The sequence below is a fragment of the Heloderma suspectum genome, chromosome 7 (genome assembly GCF_057233095.1).
Source record: "Heloderma suspectum isolate Gila_16-S chromosome 7, 16-S_ref, whole genome shotgun sequence".
Classification (NCBI taxonomy): domain Eukaryota; kingdom Metazoa; phylum Chordata; class Lepidosauria; order Squamata; family Helodermatidae; genus Heloderma; species Heloderma suspectum.
This window is the reverse complement of record NC_139464.1, coordinates 44,535,579-44,550,506: the sequence shown is the minus strand read 5'-3', so window position 1 is coordinate 44,550,506 and position 14,928 is coordinate 44,535,579. Positions and strand designations below refer to the sequence as shown.

Genomic DNA, 14,928 nt, shown 5'->3' with positions numbered 1-14,928 from the left:
AAGACACTAGTTATCAAAATGAAGTAAATACCAGGCTTACAAGTACAGCTGGAAGACAGACAAAATAAACTACATTTTTACCATGGCAGATACAAACCCATCATTCCAACTGACAGTCAGGCACCAAGATTGCCAGGGAAGAGACAATAACAGCTGCAAGCCAGAAAGCGTTCTTAGCCCCCAAACACAACTACAATCATGTAACGGGGAGGCAAGTGTTCAGAGGAATGAGTAAAATGATCAATACTCTTTTCTTTCTTGAATGCTTACAACATCTGAGGTACCTGTTTCTACAAAGGAATGAAGCAAAAGCTCAATTCCTAAGGGAACATGGAAGGGAATAAGACAAACCATCTCTGTATCAGCGAAGTCATTACACAAATTAGTACTGGCCAGATTGTGAGGACAGATAGAAATTACTTGCATGGAACCAATATATGTCAGGAGAGGCCAAATTGTGGCCTGGTTCACACATGCAGCACAGTGAGATGGAAATGAAATGGTACAGGCCCGAGGTGGTACAAAATAGACTGTACTACATGTGGGGTATCATGTTTTTGAATGCTCCCCTACATTAAAAAAAGACTTCCTGCAAGTAGAAATTTAGCATAGGAAGAAACAAGCTAGGGTAGAATCTCTCTTCTGGACATGCTAGTTTTGCTTTTCCTTCCAGGGAGCTTTTTATATAAGGGAGCATGCAAAAATGTCATCTCCCCTGCTTCCAGCCTGAAGTGGTACCATCTATTTTATCACCTCAGGATTCTTCCACCTCATTCTGCTGCATGTGTTGATATGGCCAGATCCTCATTTATTTATTCAATTTATTTATTCAATTTATTAATCGCCCATCTGGCTGGTCTGAAGACAATGGCCTGGAGACAAGCCCCCTCCCTCTTAAGAACATAAGAAGAGCCCTGCTGGATCAGTCCAGAAAACCATCAGGCCCAACACTCCATTTCCAACAATGTCCAGTCAGATGTTTCTGGGAAGATGTTTCTACTGAAGCAGCAAGGCTGTTGACTGGAGTGCTGTGCCATGTGCATATAACACCTGTGCTGAAAGAGCTGCACTGGCTGCCAGTTTGCTACCGAGCCAGGTTCAAGGTATTATTATTATTGACATACAGTATAAAGCCCTAAACACTTTAGGACCCAGTAACCTGAAACATCATCTCCCCTCATATAGGGTTGACAGACAGGGGAGGACTTGTTTTCTGTGCCATGTCATGCAGAGTCACATCTGGCAGCAGCATGGCAAGGGGCCTTCTCTGTGGTGGCACCCTCCCTCGAATGAACTCCTTTTTGTGATAAATCAGGCACTGACGATCGAATGCTTTTGACTATTATTAAAAGCTTGCTTGTTTATGCTGGCTGTTCCCAACCATTAATTTGTCTAAATGTTGTTGTGCTTTTATAATGATGCATTGTTTTATGATTCATTGTAAACTGATTCAGCGTTTTAAAAATGTCAAGTTGGTATATGAATATTTTAAAATAAAATAAATAAAATAAGGCAAATATTCAGAGCTTGTAGACAACTGACCTCTCCTGCTGTTTGTTCCCAGCGTTTGGTCTCCAGTGGTATATTGTCACATAGTGGCTATGTTTAGCTATCATATGTTTAGCCTTAGTGATAGATCTTTCCTCCCAAACCAAAGGCTTTGACCACAAAAAGTGGTGATAGCCATGAGCTTAGGTGGGTCTTACACCACTTCACAGAGGACACCTCTATTAAAAACAATTAACCACAACATCTAAATGTAATTTCCCATGTACTGCCAAGTACCAGGTTATGTGGCCATTTAAATGTCTATTTATAATCCCAAAAGCCTTGGTCATTCTTGAACATGTTGTTGTACATTTATATTTCATTTATTTTACCATGGATTTTATTCAGACTAAGTTAGTTGAGCTTTGTTTCCATTGAAATCAATGTTAAATTATGTTAAATTATGGTGACTGACTTGTCCCATTGCTTTCAATGGGCCCTAAGCTCAACTAACCTAGTCTGGATCCAACCCTATATCCATAATATATCTACATACACACACACACATATATACACCAGGGCTTATTCAACACAAAAAAGAAACTTTAATCCCCCATCCCTTCCACGGCAGTTTTTTAAAAATATATTTTTGACAGCAAAATCAATTTCTCTTGATTCTGGCATTATCGGAAAAGGGGGGGAAGTTCCACCACATGCTGAAGAGGCAATCCACTTTCCCACATGTGCCAAAGAGATAATTCCATTTAAATGTTAAAAAAATTAAATTAGAAAGCAGTGTGCCTCTTTCACTATGCATATAGCTGAAGCGTAAACTAAACTTCACAGAGACTCCTGGCTGTCTGTGGGCTTCTTCACACAGAGCTTTTATCCTGCTATTGAGATTGCTCACTCATGGAAGTTTGTGGGCCGTTTAGATGATGTCATGAACCTCCAGGGCATCTCCTGCACTAAATGACCTTCATTCCATTTTTAAATAGATCAGAGATAATGAGGTAGCAAATTACCCCACTTGTGTTCTGCTTGAGTTCCCTCCATGAAATAGGAAAAACTGAAAGGAGAAGGGCTAGATCAATGAAACAAATGGAAGGCTCAGAGAAGGGAGAGAAGGGGGGGGGAAAGAGGGGGGAAGGAAGCACATGTAAGGGGAGTCTGTTGTGGTCCTGCATTTAAAACAGAAACAGAAAGCCCCATTTTAAATGTGGGATTTTAGGCTGGTGTAGAGATTATCTGGGTGGGTCTCGCCCCTGCTTTGGTTAAATTATGGCACAGAGGATACCTTCAGCTTAAATTTGGAAGCCTTTCAAATTTGGTGGCTGTAAGCAAAGAAAGTGGGACAGCCCACAAAGAGCAAGCAAGGCAGAACAAAATTTAAACACTACAAAATTTAAGTATTATTGCATTAGATTATTTCAAACATAAGCAAATCACTACTTGGTAATCACAGCCCAGCCTGGACTGTGGGTGTCAGATGTTGTGATTCTGTGGCCTAGTTTGCACAGTCTCAGGGTACATGCCAGCCAGATTTGCATAATTACCCTTGCCGGTGCAGCTTCTCATGTCATCCAAACCAGGTGAGGGTGTCTTGTTGGGCTGGGTAACAAACCACCTCAGAAACCTACAACAGCCCATGGATTCTGGGTGGTTTGTTACTTGCCCCAACAAGCCACCCTCACTATGTTCGGATGACCTGAGAAGCTGCGTTGGCTTGTTAACCACCCTGCAATCATGGGAACTGGGCTGTGTCAGACACAAAACCGCAACAGTTCCTACAGGAAGACACCATCTGGAAGCAGCCCAAGAAGAAGCTATGAAATTATCACATATAATTTGTAACAACATCAGACCTGTCAGGTTTGCTTCTTTAGGCAGGAGACTATCACCATTAAGTTGCAAATGGCATTAAGATAAAGCTGTAACAGACACTGTAGGATAACTAATTTTCTGCTCTAAATAAAAGTAGAGGAAGAAGTTTCCAGGAAAATAAAAGCACATCACTAAAGATAAGAAACAAAATGTAGGTGCAATAGGATCCAGTGAATTTAGCCCTCTCAGTTGCAAGTGGAAATTGTGACATGTTCAACATTTTGAAGTTTTTCCAGTTTCCTTCACAGTTTTCTTTGGCACATCCAAGGACAGAAGGGAATGAACAAAAAAAAGGTGTCAAAGAAGATATTAAGCATTTAAACAGCCCTCCTCCCTTGCCTGGAAATGATGGCAAACACAATTCCGTACACCTCCCCACTCCCATTCTCCCCACTGAGAACCTTTCCCAGGGAATAAAACATCCAGATCTTTGGAACATGCATAATGCACTGTTTCTGGATAGGGGATATACATATGTTTGCAATCCAGCTTCTTTTCAAATGGCTTCAGTAACAGGCAACTTAAAACTACCTCTTGCAACTGGTTTAATCCCTGGCATCTCCAGATAGGACTGGGAAAGATCCCTGTCTGAAGCAAGGAGAGCAACTGCCAGTCATGTAGACAATACTGAGCTAGGTGAACCAATGGTCTGACTAGGAGTAAGGCAGCTTCCTATGTTCCTATCCCTCACAGCCCCACATTTGCTCAGCTTCAGGCTGGACAGATCTTGGGCCTGTCCCCAAAATGGAGAAACATGCCTAGTGTGGGTTGTACAGCCTGCTATACCAGCTTCCAGCTGGGGTTCCAGATGTGTCCTTGGAGGGAGGGATGAGAAGTACCTGCATTTTCCAAAGAAGCTTTCCACAGTTTGGATTGTGCTTCATACTTACAGGACCCAACTGAGCACATGGACAACAGCCAAGCAGGCACTCAACAAGCAAGTTCATGGTGCACATTTATAATCAAAGCTATGGTTTTCCCAGTAGCAATGTATGGCTGTGAGAGCTGGACTATACGGAAGGCTGAGTGCCGAAGAATCGATGCTTTCGAACTGTGGTACTGGAGAAGACTCATACGAGTCCCCTGGACTGCAAGGAGGTCAAATCAGTTCATCCCAAAGGAAATCAACCCTGACTGCTCATTGGAAGGACAGAGACTGAAGCTGAAGCTCAAATATTTTGGCCATCTAATGCAAAGAGAAAACTCCCTGGAAAAGACCCTGATGCTGGGAAAGATTGAAGGCAAAAGGAGAAGGGGACAGCAGAGGATGAGATGGCTAGATAGCATCACCGATGCAATGAATATGGACTTGAGCACACTCTGGGAGAGAGCGGAGGACAGGAAGGCCTGGTGTGCTATGGTCCAGGGGGTCACAAAGAGTTGGACACAACTGAACAACTGAACGACAACAAGTTGTATTTCATTTAGGCTTCCTGTGCCCCACAGCTTTTTGAGGCTCATTAATTAGGTGATACCTTGATGCAGAATTGTACTCTTGGACTGGAGCAACACACACAGGTGTATGCCATTTTGACATCACCCTACAGACAGAACACTGAAACAGTGGACATCAAGACCTCCTGCTGGCATTCCTGCTCCTATAGCTCAGTGGCAGAGCAGATGCTTTGCATGCAGAAGGTCCCAGGTTCAATCCCTGGGATCTCCAGTGAAAGGATCTCAGGTGGCAAGGCTGGGAAATGCTGAAATTAAGACTTGAGTTTTGATTGAAAGATTTAGGGGAGGGGCTACAGCTCAGTGCCAGAGCACCTGCTTTGCATGCAGAAGGTCCCTAGTTCAATCATTGAGATCTTCGGATAGGGCTGAAAAAAGCTCCTGTCTGAAATCATGGAAAGACTCTGCCGGTCAGCATGTAGACAGTACTGAAGTTCTTCCTGCTGATAAAAACAGAGATATCACTGATCTTGTGTGTGATTCATTACACATTCCAATATTTTTATTATGCCCAAACTAAATATTAGGAGAGTGAATGTTCACATTAAAAAAACATGCAAAACATTTTGAAATTTCATTTCAGCTTTACTGAAATGAAGCATAGGCAGATAAATGTCTCCTTGCCTTGGAGGAAACAAGAAATAACAGCCTCAAGGGGTGCTGTATCTTTATTTGTGTACCTTCTGCATCATTTCTACAAATTGTGTCACTTGCACAAAGCATTTTGCCAAAAAGGAAATAAAAATAACCCACCTACCCCACATTTTGTTGATATGAAGATAAGGCCAGCCCGAAGTAGATAGAAGCAAGTACATCTATACCATTTGTATTGCTACAACCTGTAACACAGTTTTCTCAAGGTACAGGCCCTGCAATGTATGCAACAAGCTGTTGGTCTAAAAATATTCCATTTAGTATGAAGCACTGATTAGACAAGATGGGTGTCCATAACAACAACAAAACAAATCTGTTCCTTCACACTGGAACATGAGCTAATCATCCCTCTAACAAACCCAATTCCCATCAAGAACTCAAGCATTTAAGAGAGCTATTTGCATCTGATCATTTGTTAATACCAGGTATCTCCAAAGCTCGCTTTATCTCATACTGCCATCAGTGCCATGATAGCCAATCAGCATATATCCTGTGGTTTGCCTCCTTGACAAAAGAGATTAGGGCCTTAGGAGGTCATAAGGAAAGTTTTTCTAAACTTCTTGGCCTTCGTTAATAAAAATAATTATCCTTTCCACAGAAAAGTAACTAGGGAATGTAGGCTACAGCCACACTTTCTGCCATTTCCACACTCCAAAGGGGAAGGAAAGACAAATGGAAAAGTGGACCTGCCTCCTAGAACTAAAAGGGGTGTGAGAACAGTGGTGTAGTGGCAAATTTGGAAGTGGAAGCATTAATCATGACAGTCCCTACAGTCATGCATTAAAGAAAAGTCCAAAAATTCAAACAGTTGTATTGATCCATATCAACAAACCACTTCTAGCAGCTTTCATCTCCACCAGGAACAGGGCCTTTGCAAAGCTAACAGGTCTTTATTGCCCATTTTAGACAATACTTTGCATTATGACAGGGAACAATATATTGTTACTGGGGAAATTCATCCCCCCCCCCCGCCCCGCCATCACTACTGTGAGAATTGCAACTAAGCTCAGAGGGAACAGGGAAGTCTGAGGGGGTGGCAGGTGAGGTCAGCATCCCCGCTAAACAAAAGGTGCTGGCGCTGTGTCCCTGCGAACCTTGCCTCCACTATACCACTGCGTGGCAAACGATAACCAGTTTATGAAATGCCAGGACTGGAAGTTGGGGAGCCTTGCTGGTGTCTGACATGGTGTGGCATTTTTTGTCCAAATCTAAAATGCTCCGTGAGCAAGCCCATTGGAGCAGTGCAGAGATGGGCAATGGTTTGGAAGCCTCCCGGGAGTGTAATTCTGATTGTAAACAAGGTATGTCTTACCTTCATGCTTTGTTTTCTTGAAAAATGGCTGCTTTTGGAGCCACCATTGCAGCAAATTCAGCAGCAATTTTGGCAGGGGAGGGGAACAGTCCCCAGTGGGGTGTGGGTGTGAGTGCAATGCAGCCCCCCAACCCCCAGACATGTCTATGCTTGGAGTAGCGTAACAGGTGGCGCTCTGCAAGAGCTCCATAATCCATAGAGCTAATGCACCAGTGCCCAGCATGAGCTCTTGGAGAGATGAAGAAGCAGGTGGCGTCTGAGGAGGGTGAACTGAACCATAGAAGTCTTCCATCTGGTTGCAGATCTTGCAGAGCGTTCACAAGGAGCTCTCCAAGGTACTGCAACATTTGGCCTGCCTTTCTGCCCTATGTGTTCCTGCTTCAGACCAGAACACAATAGGGGGACCACATTTTCCCTGTGAAAATTATTGTAGTTTAAAATATTTTGGCAAAATGTGATTTCCCTGCAATGGATGTACTCACTGGAGGAAAAATATTTCTGTCACATATAACTGAGCAACAATTGTGCACTCTTTCTGCAATAACTATTTAGATGTGCCACCACCAAAAAAAGGTGTGGAGAAAGTGGATATGGAGACATTTTTCTCCCTCTCTCATGATACTAGAACCCAGTGCCATCCAATGAAGCTGCATGATGGGAGATTCAGGGCAGATAAAAGGAAGGACTTCTTCATACACTGCATACAGTTCCACAACATGGAGTGATGGCCACCAACTTGTATGGCTCTAAAAGGGATTAGACAAATTCAAGCAAGATAAGATTATCAAATGGCTACTAGTCATGATGGCTATATATTACTTCAAGATGCCTTAGTATCAGTTGTTGGGGAACATGAGCAGGAGGGTGCTGTTCTACTGATGTCCTAACAACATTAGGACATAAGAAGAGCCCTGCTGGATCAGACCAAGGGTCCATGTAGTCTAGCATTCTGTTCACACAGTGGCAAACCAGCTGTCAACTGAGAACCCACAAGCAGGGCATGAGCACAACAGCACCCTCCCACCCATGTTCCCCAGCAACTGGTGTACATAGGCTCACAGCCTCTGGTACTGGAGGCAGCACATAGGCATCAGGACCTATGGATCAGTAGCCACTGATAGCCTTTTCCTCCAGGAATTTGTCCAACCCACTTTTAAAGCCACCCAAATTGGAGGCCATCACTATATCCTGTGGTAGCAAATTCCATAGTTTAACTATGTGCTGTGTGAAGAAGTACTTCCATTTATCTGTCCTGAATCTCCCACCAATCAGCTTCATAGGATGACCTTGGGTTCTAGTATTTTGAGAGAGGGAGAAAAATGTCTCCCTATCCACATTCTCCACACCATGCATAATTTTGTAGACCTCTATCATGTCTCCCCTTATCCTCCTTTTATTCAAGCTAAACAATCCCAGCTGTTGTAACTTTCCCTCATAAGGGAATTGCTCCAGCCCCTTCTATAACAGCAGTATGATATTGGCAGTTGTATTCTCAATTCCCTTCCTGATTGTGCCTAACATGGAGTTTGCCTTTTTTTACAGCGGCCACACACTGCGTTGGCATCTTCATTGAGCTGTTCACCACAACCCCAAGATCTATTTCCTGATCAGTCACCACTAGATCAGATCCCATAAGGCTATACTTGAAGTTGTGATTTTTTACCCCAACGTGCATCACTTTATACTTGCTTACATTGAACTGCATTTGCCATTTAGATGCCCATTCTCCCAGTTTGGAGAGATCCATTTGGAGCTCTTCACAATCCCTTTTTGTTTTAATCACCCTAAAGAATTTGGGGTCATCCACAAACTTGGCCACTTGACTGCTCACTCCTACTTCCAGATCATTTATGAACAGGCTGAAAGCACTGGTCCTAATACAAATCCCTGTGGGACCCCACTATTTACTTCTCTCCATTGGGAGAATTTACCAGCTATTCCTACTCTCTGCTTTCAGTTCTTTAACCAGTTACTGATTCATAAGAGGACCTGTCCTCTTATTCCATGATTGCTAAGTTTGCTCAGGGGTCTTTGGTGAGGGACTTTGTCAAAAGCCTTTTGGAAGTCCAAGTAAACAATGTCTACTGGATCACCCCTGTCTACATGTTTACTGACACTCTCAAAGAACTCTAAAAGGTTAATGAGACAGGACTTACCTTTGCGGAAGCTGTGTTGATTCTTTTTCAGCTGGGTTTGTCCTTCTATATGCTTACTAATTTAATCTTTAATAATGCCTTCAACCAATTTACCTGGAACAGACATTAAACTAACCAGCCGGTAATTTCCTGGATCCCCCCTGGATCTCTTTTTGAAAATTGGTGTTACATTGGCCATCTTCCAGTCCTCTTCTATACAGGCTGGTCATGGTATAGAGGACATGTTGCATATTTTAGTTAGAAGAGCAGAAATTTCATATATTTGAGTTCTTTGAGAAATCTAGGATGTTTCCCACCTCCTAGCTGAGCAGAGCAGAGCAGAGGAAGCTGCTCCAGCTGGTCTAGGGACTATAGAAGCAAGCAAGCTCCCAGAGAGTGAGCTATCAGAGCAAGCAAACAGGGAGAGCAAATAGGAGTTGGCCAGGGGAATTCAGCAGGGGAGGTCAAGGGGGAGGCGCTAACATTTTTTAAAAATTATTAATACATTTTTTAAAAAAAAAATTCTTGTAACACACATTTCCACACCAGTTTTTAACCTCCAGTGAGTAGAGAACCAAGCACAGACTACTCTAGTACAAGCAGAAAGCTAGAAAAAAAAGGAAAAAGAGACTATGGAAGGACAAGACACTCCAGTGGTGGTGATCTGCAAGGTGTGTGCCATGTTTGTTTTCTTGCCTGAGAGCAACATGGCCTACATGTCCAACAAGTGCAAGTTGATCACAATGCTGGAAGAAAAAGTAAGAGGACTGGAGTGGCGGCTGTCGACCCTCCAGGGAATAAGAGAACACAAAACGTTCTTGGACAGAATGGTGGAAATACAGCAGCAAAGTGAAGAACAGAAGTTTGAAGAGCAACAGCAAGCTGAGGCAGAAGAGGAAAATGCTGAGGTGAGGAAAAATGCAGTAGAGGATACTCCTTGGGAAAGGGTGACAGGAGCAGAAGAACTAGAAGCCACTCTGCACCAGTGGAAGCAGTGGAGCTATGGAACCATTTCCAGGTACTTGAGGATGAGACTGGAGGACAGCCTGCAGAGGAAGAATTACAGGGGAACCTGCATGAGAGTAAGAGGCTGAAGGTCAGTCAAGCAGAGGCAATGAAACCCAGGCCTACAACAACAAGAAGAGAAGAGTAGTAGTAGTGGGAGACTCCTTGCTGTGTGGGATTGAAACCCAAGTATGTCACAAAGACCCATGGACTTGCCAGGTATACTGTCTCCCGGGAGTAGGGATGTACGAAAGTCACTTACCTTTTCACGGAATTGATTCACGGTGTGGGGGGGAGGCGCTCCGTCCCTCCCCCTGGAATCCTCAACTGGGGATGAGGCGATCCGGTCCTCTCCCCCAGAATCCTGCCTAGCCGGCTCTGCTCTGCAGCAGCTCCGTGGAGCAGCCGGCCAGGCCCATCTGCAGCCGGAATTCCAGCCGCGGATGGGCTGCTGCAGATGCAAATGGCGGCCAGCATTTGCATCCAGCCAGGCTGCCATGATAGGCTACGTAAGTATTTACATAGCCTATCACGGCTGGGCAAAAAAAAAACCAAACAGCATACGCTAATGGCGGCAGCTATGGCAGCCGCCATTTGCGTTCCCTATTTTTCGCCGTTTTAGCTTATGTAAATATTTACGTAGACTATTATGGCAGGAAAAAAAGGAATGCAAATAGCGCCCACCACGCTATTTGTGTTCCCCTTTTTTTCACCGTAATAGCCTACATAAATACTTACGTAGACTAAAACGGCAAAAAATAGGGAACACAAATGGCGGCCACCGTAGCCACCGCCATTTGCATACGCCGTTTTGGGGGGGGGGGCTTGGCTTGGTTTGCTGTGATAGGCTACATAAATACTTACATAGCCTATCACAGCAAAGACCAGGATACAAATGGCGGCCGCGGCAGCCAGTCAAAAGACCAACCGCTGCCACTGCCGCCGTCTGGAACATCCACCCCAGGTAAACCTTATCCCGGGGGGAATCTGCGGGGGGGCAGGCTGTTCTGCCATGGATTTCGGGGGGGCGAATGCCAGTGCATTCGGCCTCACTGAAATCCATGGTGGAATTCTCCGCCATCCCTACCTGGGAGGACAGATTAGAGATATGACTGAAGGGTTGCCTGCCCTCATAAAGCCCACTGACAGGTATCCCTTTCTTCTCATCGATGTGGGAACAAATGATACCGCCAAGCAGAGCTACGAAGAAATCACGTCAGACTTTGAAGCTTTGGGAAGGAAACTCAAGAACTTTGGGGCCCAGATAGTTTTCTCATCCATCCTTCCAGTAGTTAGAAGAGGGATAGAAAGGGAAAGAAAAATACTTTGGGTGAATGACTGGCTATGAAGGTGGTGCCAACAAGAGAGATTTGGATTCTGGGACCACGGGCTATACTTCCTGGAAGATGGACTGTTGGCAAGGGATGGGTTGCACCTCACAAAGGCTGGGAAGAATGTGTTTGGCCACAGCATGAAGAACTTTAATAGTAGGGCTTTAAACTGAATCCTATGGGGAAGGGAGATGTAAAGTTGGCAGTAACAATGGAAGAAGGCTCATGCACCACGGGAAGAAAAGCTCTAATAGCGCCCAATAATAGTCTTCACAAACATGTAGGAAGAAAGCCAGACTATGAAGCACATGGTCTTCGATGTCTATATACTAATGCCCAGAGTATGGGAAACAAACAAAACAAACTTGAACTCTTAATACAGGAGGGAAATTATGATTTGATAGGTGTAACTGAGACTTGGTGGGATGACTCTCATGACTGGAATACAGCAATTGAAGGATATAACTTGTTCAAAAAGAACAGGAGGAACAGAAGGGGAGGTGGGGTTGCACTATATGTGACCAATACATATCTCTGCACAGAAATACAGGAGGATGAGCTTGGTAGCCCCATCGAGAGCATCTGGATCAAAATAAATGGCGCAAAGAATAGAAGGAACCTGGTGGTCGGAGTCTACTACCGGCCACCCAACCAAGGAGAAGACGAGGATGAAACTTTTGAAAAGCAAATTGCCAATGTTTCAAGGAAGCATGATGTAGTAGTAATGGGGGACTGCAATTTCCCCGATATTTGTTGGGAGACAAATTCTGCAAAATATGGCCCCTCCAGGAAATTCCTGACTTGTGTGGCACATAACTTCCTCCTACAGAAAGTAGAGGAAGGAACTAGAGGATTGGCTATTCTGGACATGATCCTAACCAACAGAGATGACTTATTGGATAAAGTAGCAGTTACAGGAACTCTGCGGGAAAGTAACCATGTTATACTTGAGTTCTTGGTTCTAAAGGAAGCAAAAGCCGAGTGTAGCCAAACGCGTACCCTGGATTTTAGGAAAGCCGATTTTAATAAACTCAGAACAATGATCAGTAAGGTCCCATGGCAAGCAATTCTAATAAGAAAAGGAGTCCAAGATGGGTGGGAGTTTTAAAAAAAGGAAATTCTCAAGGCACAATTACAAACAATTCCAACAAGAAGAAAAGGTGGAAGACAACAGAAGAAGCCAATGTGGCTTCACAAAAAGTTTAGAGATGACCTGAAAACAAAAAAGGACACATATAGGAAGTGGAGGGAAGGCCAAGCAACAAAGGAAGAGTACAGGCAGGTAGCACAGAATTGCAGGGATGGTGTCAGGAAGGCTAAAGCTGAGAACGAGCTGAGGTTAGCGAGGGATGCTAAAAGCAACAAAAAGGCTTTCTTCAGATACATGCATAGTAAAAGACCGAGGAAAGAAATCATGGTTCAACTATTAAATAAGGATGGAAAAATGATAACAGATGACAAAGAAAAGGCAGAAGTGCTCAGTTCATACTTTGGCTCAGTCTTCCCCACAAAAATGGTTTCTGACCCCCCTGGCAAAGGCGAAGTACAGGCTGAAGGGGCAGGATTGAAGCTTCAGACTGATAGGCATATGGTCAAGGAACACCTAATTACTTTGAATGAGTTCAAATCACCAGGGCCAGATGAACTGCATCCTAGAGTAATAAAGGAACTGTCAGAAGAGCTCTCTGAACCACTCTCTATTACCTTTGAGAAATCATGGAGGACGGGTGAAGTGCCAGATGACTGGAGGAGAGCTAATGTTGTCCCAACCTCCAAAAAGGGTAAAAAGGAGGACCCTCGGAACTACAGATCAGTCAGTCTGACATCGATCCCTGGGGAAATTCTGGAGCAGTTGATAAAGCAATCCATCTGTAAGCACCTTGAAAACAATGCAGGGATTACTCAAAGCCAACATGCATTTGTCAAGAACAAATCCTGTCAGACGAATTTGATCTCATTTTTTGATCAGGTAACCTCCCTTGGTGGACTGAGGGAATGCTGTGGACATAATATACCTCGACTTCAGCAAAGCTTTTGACAAAGTGCCCCATAGTCTCCAGATTAGCAAACTAGCTCAAAGTGGGCTAGATGAAACAACCATCAGGTGGATCCACAGTTGGCTACAAAATTGGACTCAAAGAGTGTTTATCAATGGGATCTTCTCAAACTGGAGAGAGGTAACGAGCGGAGTACCACAGGGCTCAGTCCTGGGCCCAGTGCTCTTCAACATTGTTATTAATGACTTGGAGGAGGAGGTGCAGGGAATGCTGATCAAATTTGCAGATGACACAAAATTGGGCGGGATACCTAATAACTTAGAAAACAGAAACAAAATTCAAAGTGATCTTGATAGGCTGGAGCACTGGGCAGAAAACAACAGAATTACGTTTAATAGGGATAAATGCCAAGTTCTGCACCTAGGAAAAAGAAACTAAATTGCACGGTTACAAGATGGGTGATATTTGGCTCAACAACACTACAAGCAAGAAGGATCTTGGAATTGTTGTCGATCACAAGCTGAATATGAGCCAACAATGTGATGTGGCTGCAAAAAAGGCCAATGCTATTTTGGGCTGCATTAATAGAAGCATAGCTTCCAAATCCCGGGAAGTACTAGTTCCCCTCTACTCAGTTCTGGTTAGGCCTCATCTGGAGTACTGTGTCCAGTTCTGGGCACCACACTTTAAGAAGGATGCAGACAAGCTGGAGAGGGTTCAGAGGACAGCAACGAAGATGATTAGGGCCTGGAAACAAAGCCCTATGAAGAGAGACTGAAAAAACTGGGCATGTTTAGCCTTGAGAAGAGAAGACTGAGGGGAGATATGATAGCGCTCTTCAAGTACTGGAAAGGTTGTCACAGAGAGGAAGGCCAGGATCTCTTCTCGATCATCCCAGAGTGCAGGACATGGAATAATGGGCTCAAATTACAGGAAGCCAGATTCTGGCTGAACATCAGGGAAAATCTCCTGACTGTAAGAGCAATATGGCAATGGAACCAATTACCTAGGGAGGTAGTGGGCTCTCCCACACTGGAGGCATTCAAGACGAGGCTGGACAGCCATCTTGACTTGGATTCCTGCATTGTACAGGAGGTTGGACTCACTGGTCTTATAGGCCCCTTCCAACCCTACTATCCTATGATTCTATTCTATGATAGGAGAGATACCATCCAGACCCAGTGATTTCTTTTTTTTCAGTTCATCAATAAGGTTGAGAACTTCATCTTTTTCACCACTATTTGCCTCAGTTTGCCTCAGTTCCTCAGAAACCCTTTTTGAAAACATCTGTTTTCAGGCACAGGTATCTGTCCTATATCTTCTGCAGTGAAGACAGATGAAAAGAATTCATTCAGATCCTCTGCATTCTCCTTGTCCTCCTTCAGTACTCCTTTAATTCCATTGTCATCCGATGGCCCAACTGCCTCCCTAGCTGGTTTTCTGCTTCTGATATATTTAAATAATTCTTTATTGTTGGCCTTGATGTTGTTCATGACATGCTCTTCAAAATGCTTTTTTGCATCCCTTATTGGCTGCTTGCATCATCTTTGTGCAAGCTTGTGCTCCCTTTCATTTTCCTCACTTGGGCAAGACTTCCATTTTCTGAAGGAAGCCCCCTTTTCTCTAATAGCTCCCTTAACACTGCTCCTTAACCATGCAACCTCTTGGAC

General features: G+C 44.0%; 1 protein-coding gene across 1 annotated transcript in view; it reads right to left on the bottom strand.

The window, feature by feature from the left end:
• Positions 1 to 14,928, bottom strand: part of CACNA1I (calcium voltage-gated channel subunit alpha1 I) — a 384,553-nt gene that overhangs the window by 312,154 nt on the left and 57,471 nt on the right. The window lies entirely within an intron of this gene.